The sequence below is a fragment of the Lutra lutra genome, chromosome 3, assembly GCF_902655055.1.
Source record: "Lutra lutra chromosome 3, mLutLut1.2, whole genome shotgun sequence".
In the NCBI taxonomy this organism is placed as follows: Eukaryota; Metazoa; Chordata; class Mammalia; order Carnivora; family Mustelidae; genus Lutra; species Lutra lutra.
The window spans coordinates 90,621,203-90,637,632 of NC_062280.1; the positions used below are offsets into that span (position 1 = coordinate 90,621,203).

Here is a 16,430-nt window from a genome sequence, read left to right on the forward strand (position 1 = left end):
GAAAACATTATAATAAGTGCAATAAGTCAGACAAGGAAAGACAGATACTGTATGAACTCACTTACATATGACATCTAAACAAAAAGTGATAAAACAAACTCATAGAAAGAGATCAGATTTGTGATTACCAATGGCAGAAGTTGGAGAAAGGGAGAATTAGAGGAAAGTGGTCAAAACATACAAACTTCCAGTTATATGAATAAGTACACATGTACAGCATGGTGACTATAGCTGTCAACTGTATTACCTGATTAGGCAGTTTCTTGCCCATGACACCACCATACTATGGAAGTGAGAACTTTCAATAAATACTTGCCATTTCTGTCACAGTCTTTTCTTCTGACTATGAAATATATCTATATGCAACCTTACATATCTAATCGCATACATAGAATACTACATTTAGGTCAGAGTGGAGGATCTCTAGGTGATGTGTAAACCTCTTCATTATGACCTTTTGTGCTTCCTTGTATACAGCAAACTGTGGACCAAAAGGCAAATACCCACAGTCCCCTCCATACCCTTTATAAATGGATAGATCAGTGATAGAATGACAAACAAAATTATCAGCTAGAAAAGAAGATTGTAGGCACACAGTAGTAGTTGGCATAAAGCAATAATGAAATCCTACCAGCCAAAGAAAGGAAGGCCCTCCTGCCCTGGTGGTTATCTAGGTGCTGGTTCTTTCCCTATAACATTTCCTCTTGTCCATTGTTCTTTACCTATGCTTCCCCTGGGAGGTTTTTTCTAGTCTGTTGTGTTCAATACATCAATACATCAATGCATGTCAGTACAAAATTGGCAATGGGGAATATTCTCTCCCTGTGGACTCCATATAGACTGTTTCTTGTTCCATTCAAGTTGTTTTAATGTTTGAAGAGAAAAATAATTTTGTAAGCTAGGCTCATGACTTTTGTGGTTATAAATTCCCTTGAAAATTAGTAGAATTTTTATTTCTTTGCTTCCCATTACTTTTCTATACCAACGGCCTCACTAAGTTATATTCTAGAAATAACTATCAAACTCAGATTATTTTTTTGTTTCTCACACTCTTGGTTTTCTCTTTCAACCTATTGATGGTCACTTTGAGACCTGAAAACAATGCTTCAGTGGGAAGCAAACACCTTATATCTGAAGATGAAATTCTTCTGTTTAACTGTGAAGTTTTAATTGACTTTTATTGCTCAAAGACATTTTTAGTACTTTTTCTTACTGATTCATCAGTCTTATATAATACCCAGTGCTCATTACATCACATGCCCTCTTTAATGTCCAAGACCCAGTTATACTATCCTCCACCCCCCTCACCTCCAGCAACCCTCAGTTTGTTTCCTATGATTAAGAGTCTCTTATGGTTTCTCTCCCTCTCTGATTTCATCTTGTTTTATTGTTTCCTCTCTTCCCCATGGTCCTCTGGTTTGTTTCTTAAATTCCAAATACAAATGAGATCATATGATAATTGTGTTTCTCTGATTGACTAATAAGTCAATCACATAGCACAATACACTTTAGTTCCACCCAAAATTTTGCAAATGGCAAGATTTCCTTTCCTGTTGGCTGAGTAGCATTCCATGGTGTATATATATCACATGTTCTTTTTCCATTCATCTGTCAATGGACATCTGGGCTCTTTCCATAGCTTGACTATTATGGACATTGTTGCTGTGAACATTGGAATACAGGTGCCCCTTCAAATCACATTTTTATCTTTGGGGTAAATACCGAGTAGTGCAATTGGTGGGTCATAAGGTAGCTCTATTTTCAACTTTTTGAGGAACCTCCATACTGTTTTCCAGAGTGGCTGTGCCAGCTTGCATGCCCACCAACAGTGTAAGAGGATTCTGCCTCCCCTTTCTTCACATCCTCACCAACATCCTTCATTTCATGACTTGTTAATTTTAGCCATTCTGACTGGTGTGAGGTGGTATCTCATTGTGATTTGTGTTTGTATTTCCCCAATGCTGAGTAACATTGAGCACTTTTTCATGTGTCTGTGGGCCATTTGGATGTCTTCTTTGGAGAAATGTCTGTTTATATCTTCTGCACATTTCTTGATTAGATTATTTGTCCTTTGGGTGTTGACTTTGTTAAGTTCTTTATAGATTTCAATTACTAGCCCTTTATCTGATAAGACATTTGCAAATATCTTCTCCTCGAGAGTCCTCTGATTTTTGACCAGAGAGAGAAAAGGCACATCTGACTTTTTTTTCTTTTTTCTATTTCTAGCTCTGTAGTGACCTTTATTATTTCAGTTCCATTCATAGTTAGTGACATCTACTCACTTGGTCACATCTAAAGATAAGTGGCTAGAAAATATGGTTTCTAAATGGAAAGTTGCCAACCACTCCACATTTTGGAAAGGGAGTGGCATGAACTATGAGCTTTTGTTGATGGATGACTGTCTCTGCCACTGTAACCACTCTCTGATTTTATTATTTTTTTGTCTTTTGGTTACTAACAGTTTACATGTAGAAGAGGATAGTATATCAAAGACTTTGTTTCTAAAAGGTATTTTAAATGGAGTGGGTCATATTTTGCCTTTTTTTTTTTTTTTTTACATTCCCCTGAATGTTCAGATTTCAGGTTTATCATTTACCTTGAATGAGTTATTTTCATTAGGTTTACATTCCTCTTGAGACATTCACAAATACACATAATCTATTAAAAGTTTTTTTGGCAAACATACACTCAGAGAAACCAGTATATTTATACCCTGGCCAGTAAATGAAATAACATACATCTCTTTATTGGGACAATTTCTCTAAATAATTTGTGCCAAATTCCTAGAACCTGAACACTCTCTTCTCTGGAAAGGTTAGAAACACCAGGAACTTTCTCTACTCTATTTCCAACTCTTCAGATGTTTGAATGATAATTGTTCTTCTTTTTTTTTTTTTAAAGAGATTTCTTTTTTTTTTTTTAAGATTTTATTTATTTATTTGACAGAGAGAGATCACAAGTAGACAGAAAGGCAGGCAGAGAGAGAGAGAGAGAGAGGGAAGCAGGCTCCCTGCTGAGCAGAGAGCCCGATGCGGGACTCGATCCCAGGACCCTGAGATCATGACCTGAGCTGAAGGCAGCGGCTTAACCCACTGAGCCACCCAGGCGCCCCGATAATTGTTCTTCTATTTGTTCTTCCTGAGATCTTACTACTACTACCAGCCCATAGAAGGCCTTAGCTTCCAGAATGGCTATCTTAGATTTTGTTTGATATACACTAAGTTTTTTTTTTTTTTAATTTTTTCGTTTTCTTGTTTGTTTTGGAGCATACTTTGAATAAATGTAATGTTAATGGAAATTCAATCTGAGAGTGGATGACAAAATGGAGTATTGGTAGGGGTAACACCAGAGGCACAAGAGAATGAGAAGACAGTTGAAACAGTGTAAATATAGTATGATAATGGTCAATATATTTTTTAATACTTTAGACACTGACAAAAATCCCAACTCTACCTGCTTAAATGATAAGAGAATTCATTTTCTCACTTAGAGGAAGTCCAGAGAAGACCAAGCCTGGCTGGATCCAAGCTTGGTTGAATTGACACCTCAATGACATCATTAGAGAGTCACATCCCTTCCATATATCTGCTCTGCCATCCACAGCTACATCCTTTTCCCCCATGGTCCTAAGGTTGCTGCCAGTAGCGAGTGAGGGAAATTTATTTATCCTTATGCAGCAGGAAAAAGAAAGAAATCTGACTACAATCTATTACTTCAATTTGAGGGCTAAGTAAGGTTTTCTCACACCCAGAAGAGTCTCAGTTGCTGGAAGAATACCATGTGCTATTTGGAATTGTATTAATCAGAATTCACCCCAAGATCTGGAAGTGTATTCAATTTCTCCCAGTCATGTGGGATTTGGTGGTGGTGAGGGAGCTGGTTGGGGAGGAGAATGGGGAATGATGGCATCTGAACATAATCAAGTTTCTGTTAGGGAAAAGAACTGGAAGAAGCCAAACAGATAATTATAGTGAGAATAAGAAAGAGATGTATTGTTTCAGTGCCATGGGAATATTTGCTGTGGAATCCAAATTACTGTACTTGAGAGCAAATCATTTTGTTCATGATGGATGTTTTGAGGTTCTTTATCAAAACCCTGCCAATACTGGATTGGATAGAATGGAGGTGATAATGATGATGATAATGATGATGACAAAGATGACAGTGAAAACTGCATCGATAACATCTATGATGATTTAACAAAGCAATTATTCAAACTGTGGCTACCAAACATGTTTTTATTTTGTTTTGTTTTGTTTTTGATGCTGAAGCATGCTAAATTTACAGAGAAAGCCCTGGTTTATTCCATAGGAAGAGATATTTTAGGGATCTATAGTGACTTCCTGGTGAATAAGACAAACATAGGTTTAGATGATTGAAGACAGGGAAATTTTTAATGAGAAAAAGAACTAGTTGCTGGAAGCTCTGCCTTCCTTAAATACTCCTTCTTACTATTTGGATGTGTCTGCTTATATTATTCAAAGACAAGTACCTGGATATAATAAGCAGAATAATAAATACATTTGAGGTTGCTTAGTAAAGATGTTCCTTAAGCTATGCCTGGTTTTTATTTTTTTTAATTTTTTGTAGGTTAGTTCATGCATTAGATTTCAGTTATCAGACAACTTAATATTCATGATTTAAAAAATAATTTTAGGTATATTTTATTAAAATTAATTATATTAAGATGGATAACTCATAAAACTTTGTTTTGTAAACTAGAGGATTAATAGCTGAAGTATGATCATTGTGATTAAAGGCAAAATCCCATTTTTCTCAAATTATATAAGAATATTTATTTTAGTTAATACTATAGGTAAATTTAGAGGATCAAAGTCTCTGCCTTAGGGGCACCTGGGTGGCTCAGTGGGTTAAAGCCTCTGCCTTCGGCTCAGGTAATGATCCCAGGGTCCTGGGATCAAGCCCCGCATCAGGCTCTCTGCTCAGCCGGGAGCCTCCTTCCTCTTCTCTCTCTGCCTGCCTCTCTGCCTACTTGTGATCTCTGTCTGTCAAATAAATAAATAAACAAAATCTTTAAAAAAAAAAGTCTCTGCCTTAAACACTTTGCAATTAATAGTATTTTTTAAAACCTTATGTCTGAGCTATGACATTTTTCTGGAAGGTAGTTTTATTAAAGATTTGAATTAGAGAGAGCTTTATGTTACATATTTTTCATAATAATATTCTTAGTGTTTATAATATAGAAGCATATATATGCTGAGACAAATTATAATATAGTACTTTCTGCAACATCCTGCTCTGCTCCTTTGTCCTGATTAAACTGATGCTGAATACATCACATGGAATTCATACAGTGAGCTCCTCTGTGCTCTGTGAACTTCTCCATGATGGAAGGGATTTTATTGAGCATGTTCTCATAGATGATCTCAACTACCCCAGTACCTCAAGTCACTCTATCATTATTTACCTAAAGACTAGTTACACATAGAGTCGAGTCAATTAACTCCTTTTGCATTATTTGTCTTGTTTCCTTTGTGTTTTGTATCGCATCAGAATGTGAATTTGCAGAATGTGAATTTGAATTTTTTGAGAGACAGAGAAAGAAAGAGATTAATATCAATGTTACTGACTGTCTACTTTGACCAGTCATTATTCTAAGCATTCCCTGTACATTGATCAATTTAATCATCACAGTATCTTGTGAGGTAATTAATACCTTTATCTTCTTTTACAGATGAGGCTTTGGAGAGGTAAATTACTTGCCTTTAGTCAAAGAGCCAGTAGGTGTTGCAGTCAGGGCTCAGACTCAAGCAAACTACACCCTAATCCATTACACTGTATCTGTAATGAGTCAGCTTTAAACTGGGAGGAGGAGGGGATTAAGATGAAGAATTTGGGGGTTTGTGGTGAGCTACCACTTATACATAAACTGGGTACTCAGTCCTGAGGAATATGGCACCTGGGAATATGCAGTGTGGTAATTTTGTACCTTAACATGGGATACCTGTAAGTTTGCATATGTGTCAGTTCCATGAAGACAAATAGAAATGACACACTGGGTTTGTTCTGAAAATTTAAAGGAAATAACTATATGATATTATGAAAAAAGAAAAAAGAAAAAAAAAACTGCAGAGAAAGCAGAAAGATCAGTGGTTGCCAGAGGTTGGAGCAGGGGCTTAAGGGAGGATGAACAGGTAGAATAAAGACAATTTTTAGGGCAGTGAAACTGTTCTATATGGTACTGTAATGGTGAATAGTTGTCATTATGCATCTGTCAAAACCCATATAACTAACTAAACAATACAAAGAGTGAACTCTAATGTAAATTATGGACCTCAGTTAATGCAATAGTATTGTTTCATTAATCTTAACAAGTGTAACAGGATAATGTAGGATAGAAGAAAACATGAGTGAGGAAGAAAGGGGATGTATGGGAACTTCATGTCTGCTCAATTTTCTATAAACCTGAGGCTCTAAAAATAAAGCCTGTTCATATTTTTAAAAATATTTTTAAAATTTTTTATTAACATGTAATGCATTATTAGCCCCAGGGGTACATACAATCTGTGAATCGCCAGGTTTATGCACATACCTTCCCCAATGTCCATAGCCCAACCACCCTCTCCCACCACCCTCCTCCCAGCAACCGTCAGTTTGTTTTGTGAGATTAAGGGTCTCTCTCTTATGGTTTGTCTCCCTCCTGATCCCATCTTGTTTCATTTATTCCTTTCCTACTCACCAAACCCCCCACATTGCCTCTCAATTTCCTCATATCAGGGAAATCATATGATAATTGTCTTTCTCTGATTGACTTATTTCGCTAAGCATAATACCCTGTAGTTCCATCCACATCATCGCAAATAACAAGATTTCATTTCTTTTGATGGCTGCATAGTATTCCATTGTGTGTGTGTGTGTGTGTGTGTGTGTGTGTGTGTGTGTGCGCGTGTATATATATATATATATATATATATATACCACATCTTCTTTATCCATTTATCTGTTGGATGAATGGATATCTAGGTTCTTTCCATAGTTTGGCTATTGTAGACATTGCTGCTATAAACATTAGGGTGCACATGTCCCTTCGGATCACTACATTTATATCTTTAGGGTAAATACCCAGTAGTGCAATTGCTGGGTCATAGGGTAGCTCTATTTTCAACTTTTTGAGTAACCTCCATGCTGTTTTCCAGAGTGGCTGTGCCAGCTTGTATTCCTACCAACAGTGTAGGAGGGTTCCCCTTTCTCCACATCCTCGCCAACATCTGTCATTACCTGATTTGTTAATTTAGCCATTCTGACTGGTGTGAGGTGGTATCTCATTGTGGTTTTGATTTGTATTTCCCCGACGCTGAGTGATGTGGAACACTTTTTCATGTGTCTGTTGGCCATCTGGTTGTCTTCTTTGCAAAAATGTCTGTTCACGTCCTCTGCCCATTTCTTGATTGGATTATTTGTTCTTTGGGTGTTGAGCTTGATAAGTTCTTTATAGATTTTGGATACTAGCCCTTTATCTGATATGTTGTTTGCAAATATCTTCTCCCATTCTGTCAGTTGTCTTTTGGTTTTGTTTACTGTTTTCTTTGCTGTGCAAAAGCTTTTCATCTTGATGAAGTCCCAATAGTTCATTTTTGCCCTTGCTTCCCTTGCCTTTGGCAATGTTCCTAGGATGAAGTTGCTGCAAGCCTGTTCATATTTTTAAAAAGGAAGGAAGAAGAAACTATTTGTAAGTGATCATATGACTAATTGTGAATCAATCAGGAAACAAGTGACTCTTTCAGAATAATTGTATCTTTTCTTCGTATGTGTTGACATCCAGGACTTCCATATTCTCACTCAGGTACAGTCAAATTCCAAAAATGCCTTAATTCTATGTTCTCTGTTTACCACTAGGCTATGAATTCTGGATGATCCTAAGTCTACTTCCCTCAGTTCCTCCCTAAATAGAAGCACCTTTCAAAAGCATCATTAACTCTTATAAAGCCACAGGGGCACAATTAAAGAGTGGTTGAGTGATTTCCCTAAATGTAAAACTTGCAGGAAGGGAAGAAAGAAATCTCCCCCTGCATCTTTTAGCATGATTATAATGATTGGCTCCATTTTCCCATGTGTAGTCAGCCTTTGTTAATATACAGGCATTTGAAGGGAATATTTACTCTCAATTTTAAAAATGAAAGAGCTTGTGTGGGCTGAGAAAAAAAGAAGTGGGTAAATACTAACATTTCTTGTGGAGTGGAAACTACTTTCCCTGTACTTTTCTCACCATTCAAGTCACAGTTTGTGAAGGAAACAGCTTTAGAAACTGAGAGGACCAATGGATCCATAACTGTGCTTTCTCCACACAGTTAAAACTCAGTATGAGACTCTTGGCAACAGAAACAGTAGGGAGAAATCACAGGAGACAGTGTTATTAGAGAAAGCGGGACAGAGTCACATTTCTGTCATAACTAAGGTATAGCTGACTCACGCATGCATGAGAAATGCTTCTTCTAGTCTCATTTTCTAGGGTTGGTGGCTTCATTACCACCCAAAAGCAATTTTTTATTAAGACTTATGTGAGGCTAATTATCATATCTACCACTTCAGAAGTATGGGTTCACTTGGTCCTTATACCTCTTCATAAGAAAACAGGAGATTTTTTAAAGATGTCACAATTTTAGAAGAAAAGATCTAAATACACACCATGGAATGGGTTTTGCTGTATACTATTTGATAGGAATAGGTATGTATATAAATATATTCATAAATGGTGTATGGGTACTTTATAATTAAGAGTTTGTATACTTGGTAACCAAACTTCATTGTGAATATAGGGTTAATAACCTGGGTAGCAATACTTATAATCAAATTTTGATTATTTTGGGGGGTGGGTAGGAGGGGGTGGCATCTTTTTCTATGCCAATCTGTGTCCAAATCCTGTTTTCACTTGCACATTTGAACCTGGTTGATGTCGAACTTGTTTCCTGTTATCAATTTTGATACCTTAGGTGATGAAATTTCAAAACTTTTGTCATTAGAAAACAGCTTCTCTTCTTTATGACCTAATGACTGTAATTCTGTTGCTCCTCTTGGAATGTCTGTTCCTGCACACTGCTGTACCATGCAATGCAGGATTAATGATAATGCAGTTCTCCTCAAATACTCACTTCAATTATTTATGGCTATCCCAGAAAACTAGGTAATATAAATAATTGGTGTAGGTTTGGAAAACCTCCAGTGACTTGAAATGAGGGGGAAACACAAAAATGTCAAGATTTAGCTACTAATCAAAAGGTTGTTTTTTGTTTTATTTCCCTCTATAACTACATGTATATTTTAAAGATTTTGCAACCAACTTTGTACTACTAAGTGTGTTTATGACAAAATACCATTGAGCACTATGTGTATTATGATTACTAATTTGTTCTGTCATGCATTGTTTTCTGTCATGCTCTTTTATAAGTCATTTGCTTAAATCATTTGCTTTGTCTTCACAAAAACATGTATGTGTCATACCCACTATACAGATCAGGAGACTTAGATAAGGAGAGAAAAGCACCTAATAAATTTCACACATTTACTAATTAATGAAGTCAAGATTTAAACTCTGAAAATCTTACTGTAGCATTCCTGATTAGTAATAAATTTCTGAACAGAAACAATCGTATTAGATGAAGAGTGTATGGATAAAAGTTGCTATTTTTGTAATAAAGAATAGTACTGTTATTGCAGTTACTTATTATAATTATTTTCTCTAGTGTCCTTTTCTCTTTTGGCAGTCTGAACTGCAAAATTCTTTCTATAATTTGGTAGTTCAGGATTTAAATTTCAATAGTGATTGAGTATGATTGTTTAATAGTTCACTCTCTTACACAGTGCACTTCACTACTCTAGGTAACTGACTCATTTTTTTTTCTAAACATGGTTATAATAGAAACCACTGCTTCACTTTCTAGCAGATAGAGAGCAATCTTGTTTTAATGCACATCATTTACAATAGATACAAGCTGTCAGATAACTTCTGGTAAAATAGGCTGCTGAATCAGACTTTATTTTTAGTGGCAATTGTTGACACATAGACTAGCCCACCCAAATGAAAGTATGCCATACTTGGCTCTATAGATAAAATATGCTATAGTATTCTTTGTCGTTTTTCCTTTTAGATTTCTACTTTAGACTTCCGACTTCACACCATGATTTCCATCACTTCTCTTTAAGTAACCTGTTGTCTTAAAACCATTATACTTTAATAGTTATATCTTAATTTTTGTTTCTATTCTTTGTTAAGAATCATCTAAAATCCGGTGGTAGTTTTAAGTAGTTACATCATAGTTCTAAAAATGTGCTCTATTCCAACAGATGTAGATTTGTTATGGACTAAATGGAAAATATGCTCCTTATGGACTAAATGGAAAATGTGTTTTAATTACTGAAAACCCTCCATTTTTAACTTTCATGACATTTCTATCAAAGATTATTATAAGAATCAAAGGAGTTAATGTTTCTAAAGTGAATGTAGTTTACCATATGTATTATTAACTTTAATTCACTAATATGAAGCATCAAATAAATAATGAAAGCTCCCAGCAAAAACAGATTTTAAAAAGTGAAGGAACTGAATTAACACCTACATGACAATATTGGTCATATATCAGCTGTGTCTGTTCCACTTAATTAATGTCTATCTTGTATAATTTGATAAGTATTTTAATACTGCTACTGGAAAGAAGAAAGGAAGAAACATTGATGTTTATTATGTGCACAATGCCTCTTTTAGTTAATTGATGTATATGTGATATTTGGAAAATATAATGGAAACTAAATTTGGGTAAAATTAAAAATGCTAAGTGTATACTTTAGCTGCACATTTACTAAAAATGGAACAATACAAAGATTACCCTGACTCCTATATAAGGAGGACACTTGTGGAGCATTTTATATCCCATATTTTTAGAAAAAAATATATTTTATATGTTTTTGTATATTCAATGATAAAGCAAGTATGGTAAAATTATAATAAATGGGGATTCAGGGTGAAAAGTCTATGGGAGTCCTTTGGGTTATTTTTATGACTTTTCTACAAGTATCAAATAATTTAAAAATAAAAAAAATATCTTGGGAAATAAAAAAGTAAAAATAAAGTAGCAACCAGTCTTTTATTTTTTTTTTTCAGTCTTTTAAACTATTATGTTTCAACTAGATCTGGATGAAGCCCTATGGGATAGGCACTTTTGAAGTATAGAGATTTTAGTTTTATGCATATTACATTTTAATTTTTGGATTTGTTAGTAATACTCTATTATAATAATGTATTTTTCTAAAATCCTTTTTTTAGAGTTGTTAAAAAGCAATGAGCTTACTTGATACATCTTATAAAAATAAATAATTAAGAGTGCTATTTATTTTTTACTCCAGTGCAACCAGTAAGTACTTTCATACATAGATACACTCATAAATACAGATTATGATAGGTGCATGTAAACAATGTGTAATTGTCAAGACTGACAGAGAGGACATTAGTTAAGTTAGTTGGTCAGTTGGTCAGTGAAAGTCTCACTGAGATGACTTTTAAAATGTTACTTATAGGATAAGACAAGAAAATTAGGGAAAGTGGTAATGTTGACAGGGAGCACAAGAAGCACTGCAGAGAGAGACAAAGTCTGATACCTTGAGGAGGAAGAGAGTGAAGCGTATTTGAGAAACTGGGAAAGGGGCAGTGTGGGTTGAAGTACAATAACCAACGAGATGAATGGCTCAAAATGAATGTGAAGAGAGAGGCTGGGACTCTATTGTCCAGAACCTTGAAAGCCACACTGGAAAATCATATGCCAAAGAGTCAGTTGGCCAGATTTACAATCTAGAAAGCTCTGTTATTGTGAAGTAGTGTGTGTGTGTATGTGTGTGTGTGTGTGTGTGTGTGTGTATTGTGGGGCAAAAAGTGGGTGGAATGATTAGTGAAGAGCTCATTTCAACAGCTTAAGATGGGTAACAGTTTCTTGGACTAAGGTAGTACCTGAATAAATGGACAACATCACTTTGTGATGGAAACATCATTTTGTGAAGTATTATGTGGATGTATTATGAATGTGTTATGGGTAGAAGAAATTTACTTTATTACATGGCTATGGCTTAAGTCTTCAAGTGAAAGTATGCTAATAACAATGATATACTTAACATTTAAGAAAATATTAAAGCTCGCTATAATGAGCATTGTGTTAACTAAGACTTCTAACTAAAAATGATTATTTTTAAGTAAGTGAGAATTTAATCATGATTATTCATATAGTCACAAATTATGTGAAACTTTTAATTTCTTATTTTCCTTTATAAACTAATTTAAATGGATATAACTTACTAAGAATATGCTATTATTCCTACTTTCTTAATGGTTCAATTATACTTAAAATGATTAACAACATAACTTCATATTATGTTGGTAGAGGATGATGATGCACTTCCTAAATGAACAAAATAATAATAAGATAGTAATTAATTTGTAAATCCTGTATATTGTGAGCTGGTAGGAGGTAAATGTATATCTAATAGATAATGAAAAATTATTAGCTAATACTGTTTGTAATCATGATATCCCATAGGGACTAGTGACCTTATTTACCATGTTTATAATAGTATAAACATCTAATCAGTGCTATCAATATTTCACCACTGAGGAGTTAACAGAGAAAAGACAACCCAAAAGTAGAGAAAACAAGAGAATTGGTGATGTGGGGGGTATAACATCATATATTGGGAAGAGCCCTGGCTTAAAGCAAAAGATTTGGCTTCTAGTTCTGGATTCATATAACCTGGGTTAATTCATAACTGATGATTTGTAAGATTTTCTTTCAACTCCCAAATTCTGTGCTTTTTCTGAAATATACCATGGATTAAAGCCCTCTGGCTACTTTTATCTAAGTGATCTTGTTCATTCCACATTCTTTCTGCACAGCAATTTGTTTTCAAAGTCAGAACTTAAAAATCAGTGAAGGTATTTCACTATCATTGTTACTTGAGTTTATCGGGAAAGTGGATTCTTGGGAAGAATGGAAAGATCAGATGAAGTGTGATGTCTTGAAGCAGAAATGAGATGATTAAAACACTGAGCCATTGAGATAGTGGGTCAAATAGAAACAAGGAAATAACAGTAACTAGTTTTAGTAGTTGGGTAGGAAAACATTATAAAAGTAATCAGTAAAAGATTTCTGGACCAGCTGCTACTATATTTCCAATTTCCTTATTCCTTCTTAGAGTGACTTTGTATCCTCTAAATTCCAGAGCTTATTTTTTCTTTAATGAGGCTATGGGGGATTTAAAGCTGCTTCTCCAAATCTGGATTTCAGCAAAATCTATTTGTTACTATCACAAAAGGAAATATGGCCCCATGATAAGCATGATCATAATGACTACAGAGAGTAAAAAACCTACAACTTGGGTTAGAATACCTTGAGTAGAGTTCTAGTTTAGTATCCTAGCAGCTGTTTTATACAACTATGTGAAAAATCATTATCTGATGTTCAAGAGCAGCATTTATAAAATGTGAACAATTTTGTTTACTTGTTATCCTCATTAGGAAAATAAGAATTACATATAGCAACTTATATAAAAATGCTTTGTTATCTGGTGACTGCTATGTATTTGTGAGCTAGTTTTTACTATTCATCAATTTAGCCTGCCTAGTATGAGAATTGATGGATACAGATGAAAACTGGGGAATTTCTTCACTATTATTAGTCAACGTTGTATCACCATAGAGTTTAACAATGAATTGTATTCCCAAACCCAACACTAATTAAGAAAAAAGCAAAAAAAGTGAGGGAGAGGAGATGCAACATGGGGGGTTGAGGGGGTAGGAGAAGAGTAAATGAAACAAGATGGGATTGGGAGGGAGACAAACCATAAGTGACTCTTAATCTCACAAAACAAACTGAGGGTTGATGGGGGGAGGGGGTTGGGAGAGGGGGGGTGGGGTTATGGATATTGGGGAGGGTATGTGCTATGGTGAGTGCTGTGAAGTGTGTAAACCTGGCGATTCGCAGACCTGTACCCCTGGGGATAAAATATATGTTTATAAAGCTGTAAAAAAAAAAAGAAAAAGAAAAAAGAAAGGATGAATACCCAAGTTTTGTAGCAACATGGACGGGACTGGAAGAGATTATGCTGAGTGAAATAAGTCAAGCAGAGAGAGTCAATTATCATATGGTTTCACTTATTTGTGGAGCATAACAAATAGCATGGAGGACAAGGGGAGATGGAGAGGAGAAGGGAGTTGAGGGAAATTGGAAGGGGAGGTGAACCATGAGAGACTATGGACTCTGAAAAACGATCTGAGAATTTTGAAGGGGTGGGGGGTGGGAGGTTGGGGGCACCAGGTGGTGGGTATTGTAGAGGGCACGGATTGCATGGAGCACTGGGTGTGGTGCAAAAATAATGAATACTGTTATGCTGAAAAAATAAAAAATTAATTAAAAAAAAAAAAAAGAAAAAAGCAAAAAAATCCACAGAACTCATAGTTCCGCCAGCTCTGCAATTGATCATCACAGGACCATTAACTTCTCTTTAAGATGCTGTTCACTCTTCTAACTTCCATCTCTACCTTCTGCTTCCTTGTAAAACAATCAGATTCTCTTGCTCACATGATGAGTTCTCTAAATGCCATCCAACTCAATACAACTGGAACTGAATTCAGTATCTTATGCATACAATGCAGACTAATGCTTTTCTCAGTCTGTTTCTTAGTGGTTCTAATGTAGATTTTCCACATAAACATCAAGTAGCATTGAAGTTTCAGTGTTTTCTTAGAGTATCCCCAAATAATCTAACATTAGACAAGTCCAAGATATAATAATTATCTTCAGAGTGTAACAATTTTGACTTGGTGTCAAAAACCAGAGGTCATAATCCTGATTTCAAACAGACATTTTTTCTAATATATCCCAATCTAAATTCATAATTTAGTTTATGTCCAAATAGTCATCAATCAGTAGAATCATCTTGTAGCACAAAATGGTATTATTACCAGATTGAGGAGTTTTTATTCATTTTGTTAACTTCAAATTATTCTTTGTAATGGAAACCTTTAATTTCATTTTATGGAAATACATTGCTTCAACAGAGAAAGAAAGCTTATAAATATGCAACCTAAAGATAACTGTTATGAAATGGGCTGTTCCCTTGTATTAAATTAGGTACTTCCCAAAAGGAGATGTTCAAGGTTCAGACAAGTTTTTGTGTTTAGATAAGCTATTTAGGTGGTTATTCCAGGAAGCCAGAGTATGGGGTAAAGAAGAGTACGGGAAGGAGGTAAAGGCAATATGAAGCATATTACTGTAGGAACTGTGATGAACTTGGGCTTGATTCTCCTTAGAACTTTCTGAGAAGCATATGGAATACTTGTCAGGACTGCCTACCTGAGGACTGATCATGACAAACTCCTTTCCTCTCTCCATTGAGGCTTGCCCTTGGTATGTTAATTTCCTAGGGTTATGCATGCTTACTGAATAAGATTTATTTTCCTCAAGGTGAAATGTTGTCAATATATGGAAAATCAAGGCTCATTTTTAACTGGCCACCATAGATTCCACAAGAATTGGAAGCCAAGAGGATGCATGGTGGGACATTAGGTACATTATTATGTATGTGTTTGTGAACTTCTGTGACAAACCACCTGTAAAAACACTGTTTAAATCATCTGGAACCCAGTACTATTGTTTTTAAACCTATATTTCCAAATTGTATTTTCAAATTTGGAAAACCATAATAAAATTAAACCAGACCCTCTTTAGTTATTTTATGTTTATGTCAAAACTGCAAATAATGTGAGATTTTAATCCTATTTGCAAGCCAATTTTGCCAGCCAGAGCTTCCTAGATCTTGGTAGAAGAGAGGAGACTTTGGGTCAAAGATAAAGTACTTTATTACTCACAAGACTGCAGGCAGCATGAGCTCCACACTCAAATTTTAGTTCTCCTCCTTTTCAAACATCATTGAAAAGATGAAGAGCAGCGCCAGGGTGCTTATGTTCTAGAGGAAGCCTCTAGGGGCAGATCTGAAAGATCATTAATGTCCTTCCCATCGCCATACCGCCCACAGTCTGAGGTTCTCTCTCCTTTAAGTAGAGGATTTTTGCTCTCCTTCCGCCAAAACAAAGTCTGAAGTTGCTATAACTTCCTCTTCTTTCTTTCTCCTCAGTCATCTCGTACTTCATCCAGAGCCTGGAAGAGTCAAAGGAAAGAGGGATCAAAGTAAATTTACGAACTGTAACCAGAATTAAGTCTTAATGTCCCAATTCTCAATTTGAACAGGCTGCCATCCAGAGATTATGCACATTTAGGCAGGTCTGGGGTTGCCACTGTAGGTTAAAGAAAAACACACTGTGCCAAGAAACTGTCAGAAAGAAATCCTGAAATTTCTGAAGTCTATGTAGTGCCCTATGGCCCTCAAGCCCTTTCACCTGAGATTTTATCTTATTCACAAGCCATCAAGTTAAC

General features: G+C 35.4%; 1 protein-coding gene and 1 non-coding gene across 2 annotated transcripts in view; both read left to right on the forward strand.

Moving 5' to 3' along the window:
• LRP1B (LDL receptor related protein 1B) overlaps nt 1–16,430 on the forward strand; it is a 1,982,574-nt gene that overhangs the window by 970,802 nt on the left and 995,342 nt on the right.
• Nucleotides 10,791–10,895, forward strand: LOC125096637 (U6 spliceosomal RNA). Its single transcript, XR_007126305.1, has one exon. It is a non-coding gene; the product is annotated as a U6 spliceosomal RNA (small nuclear RNA).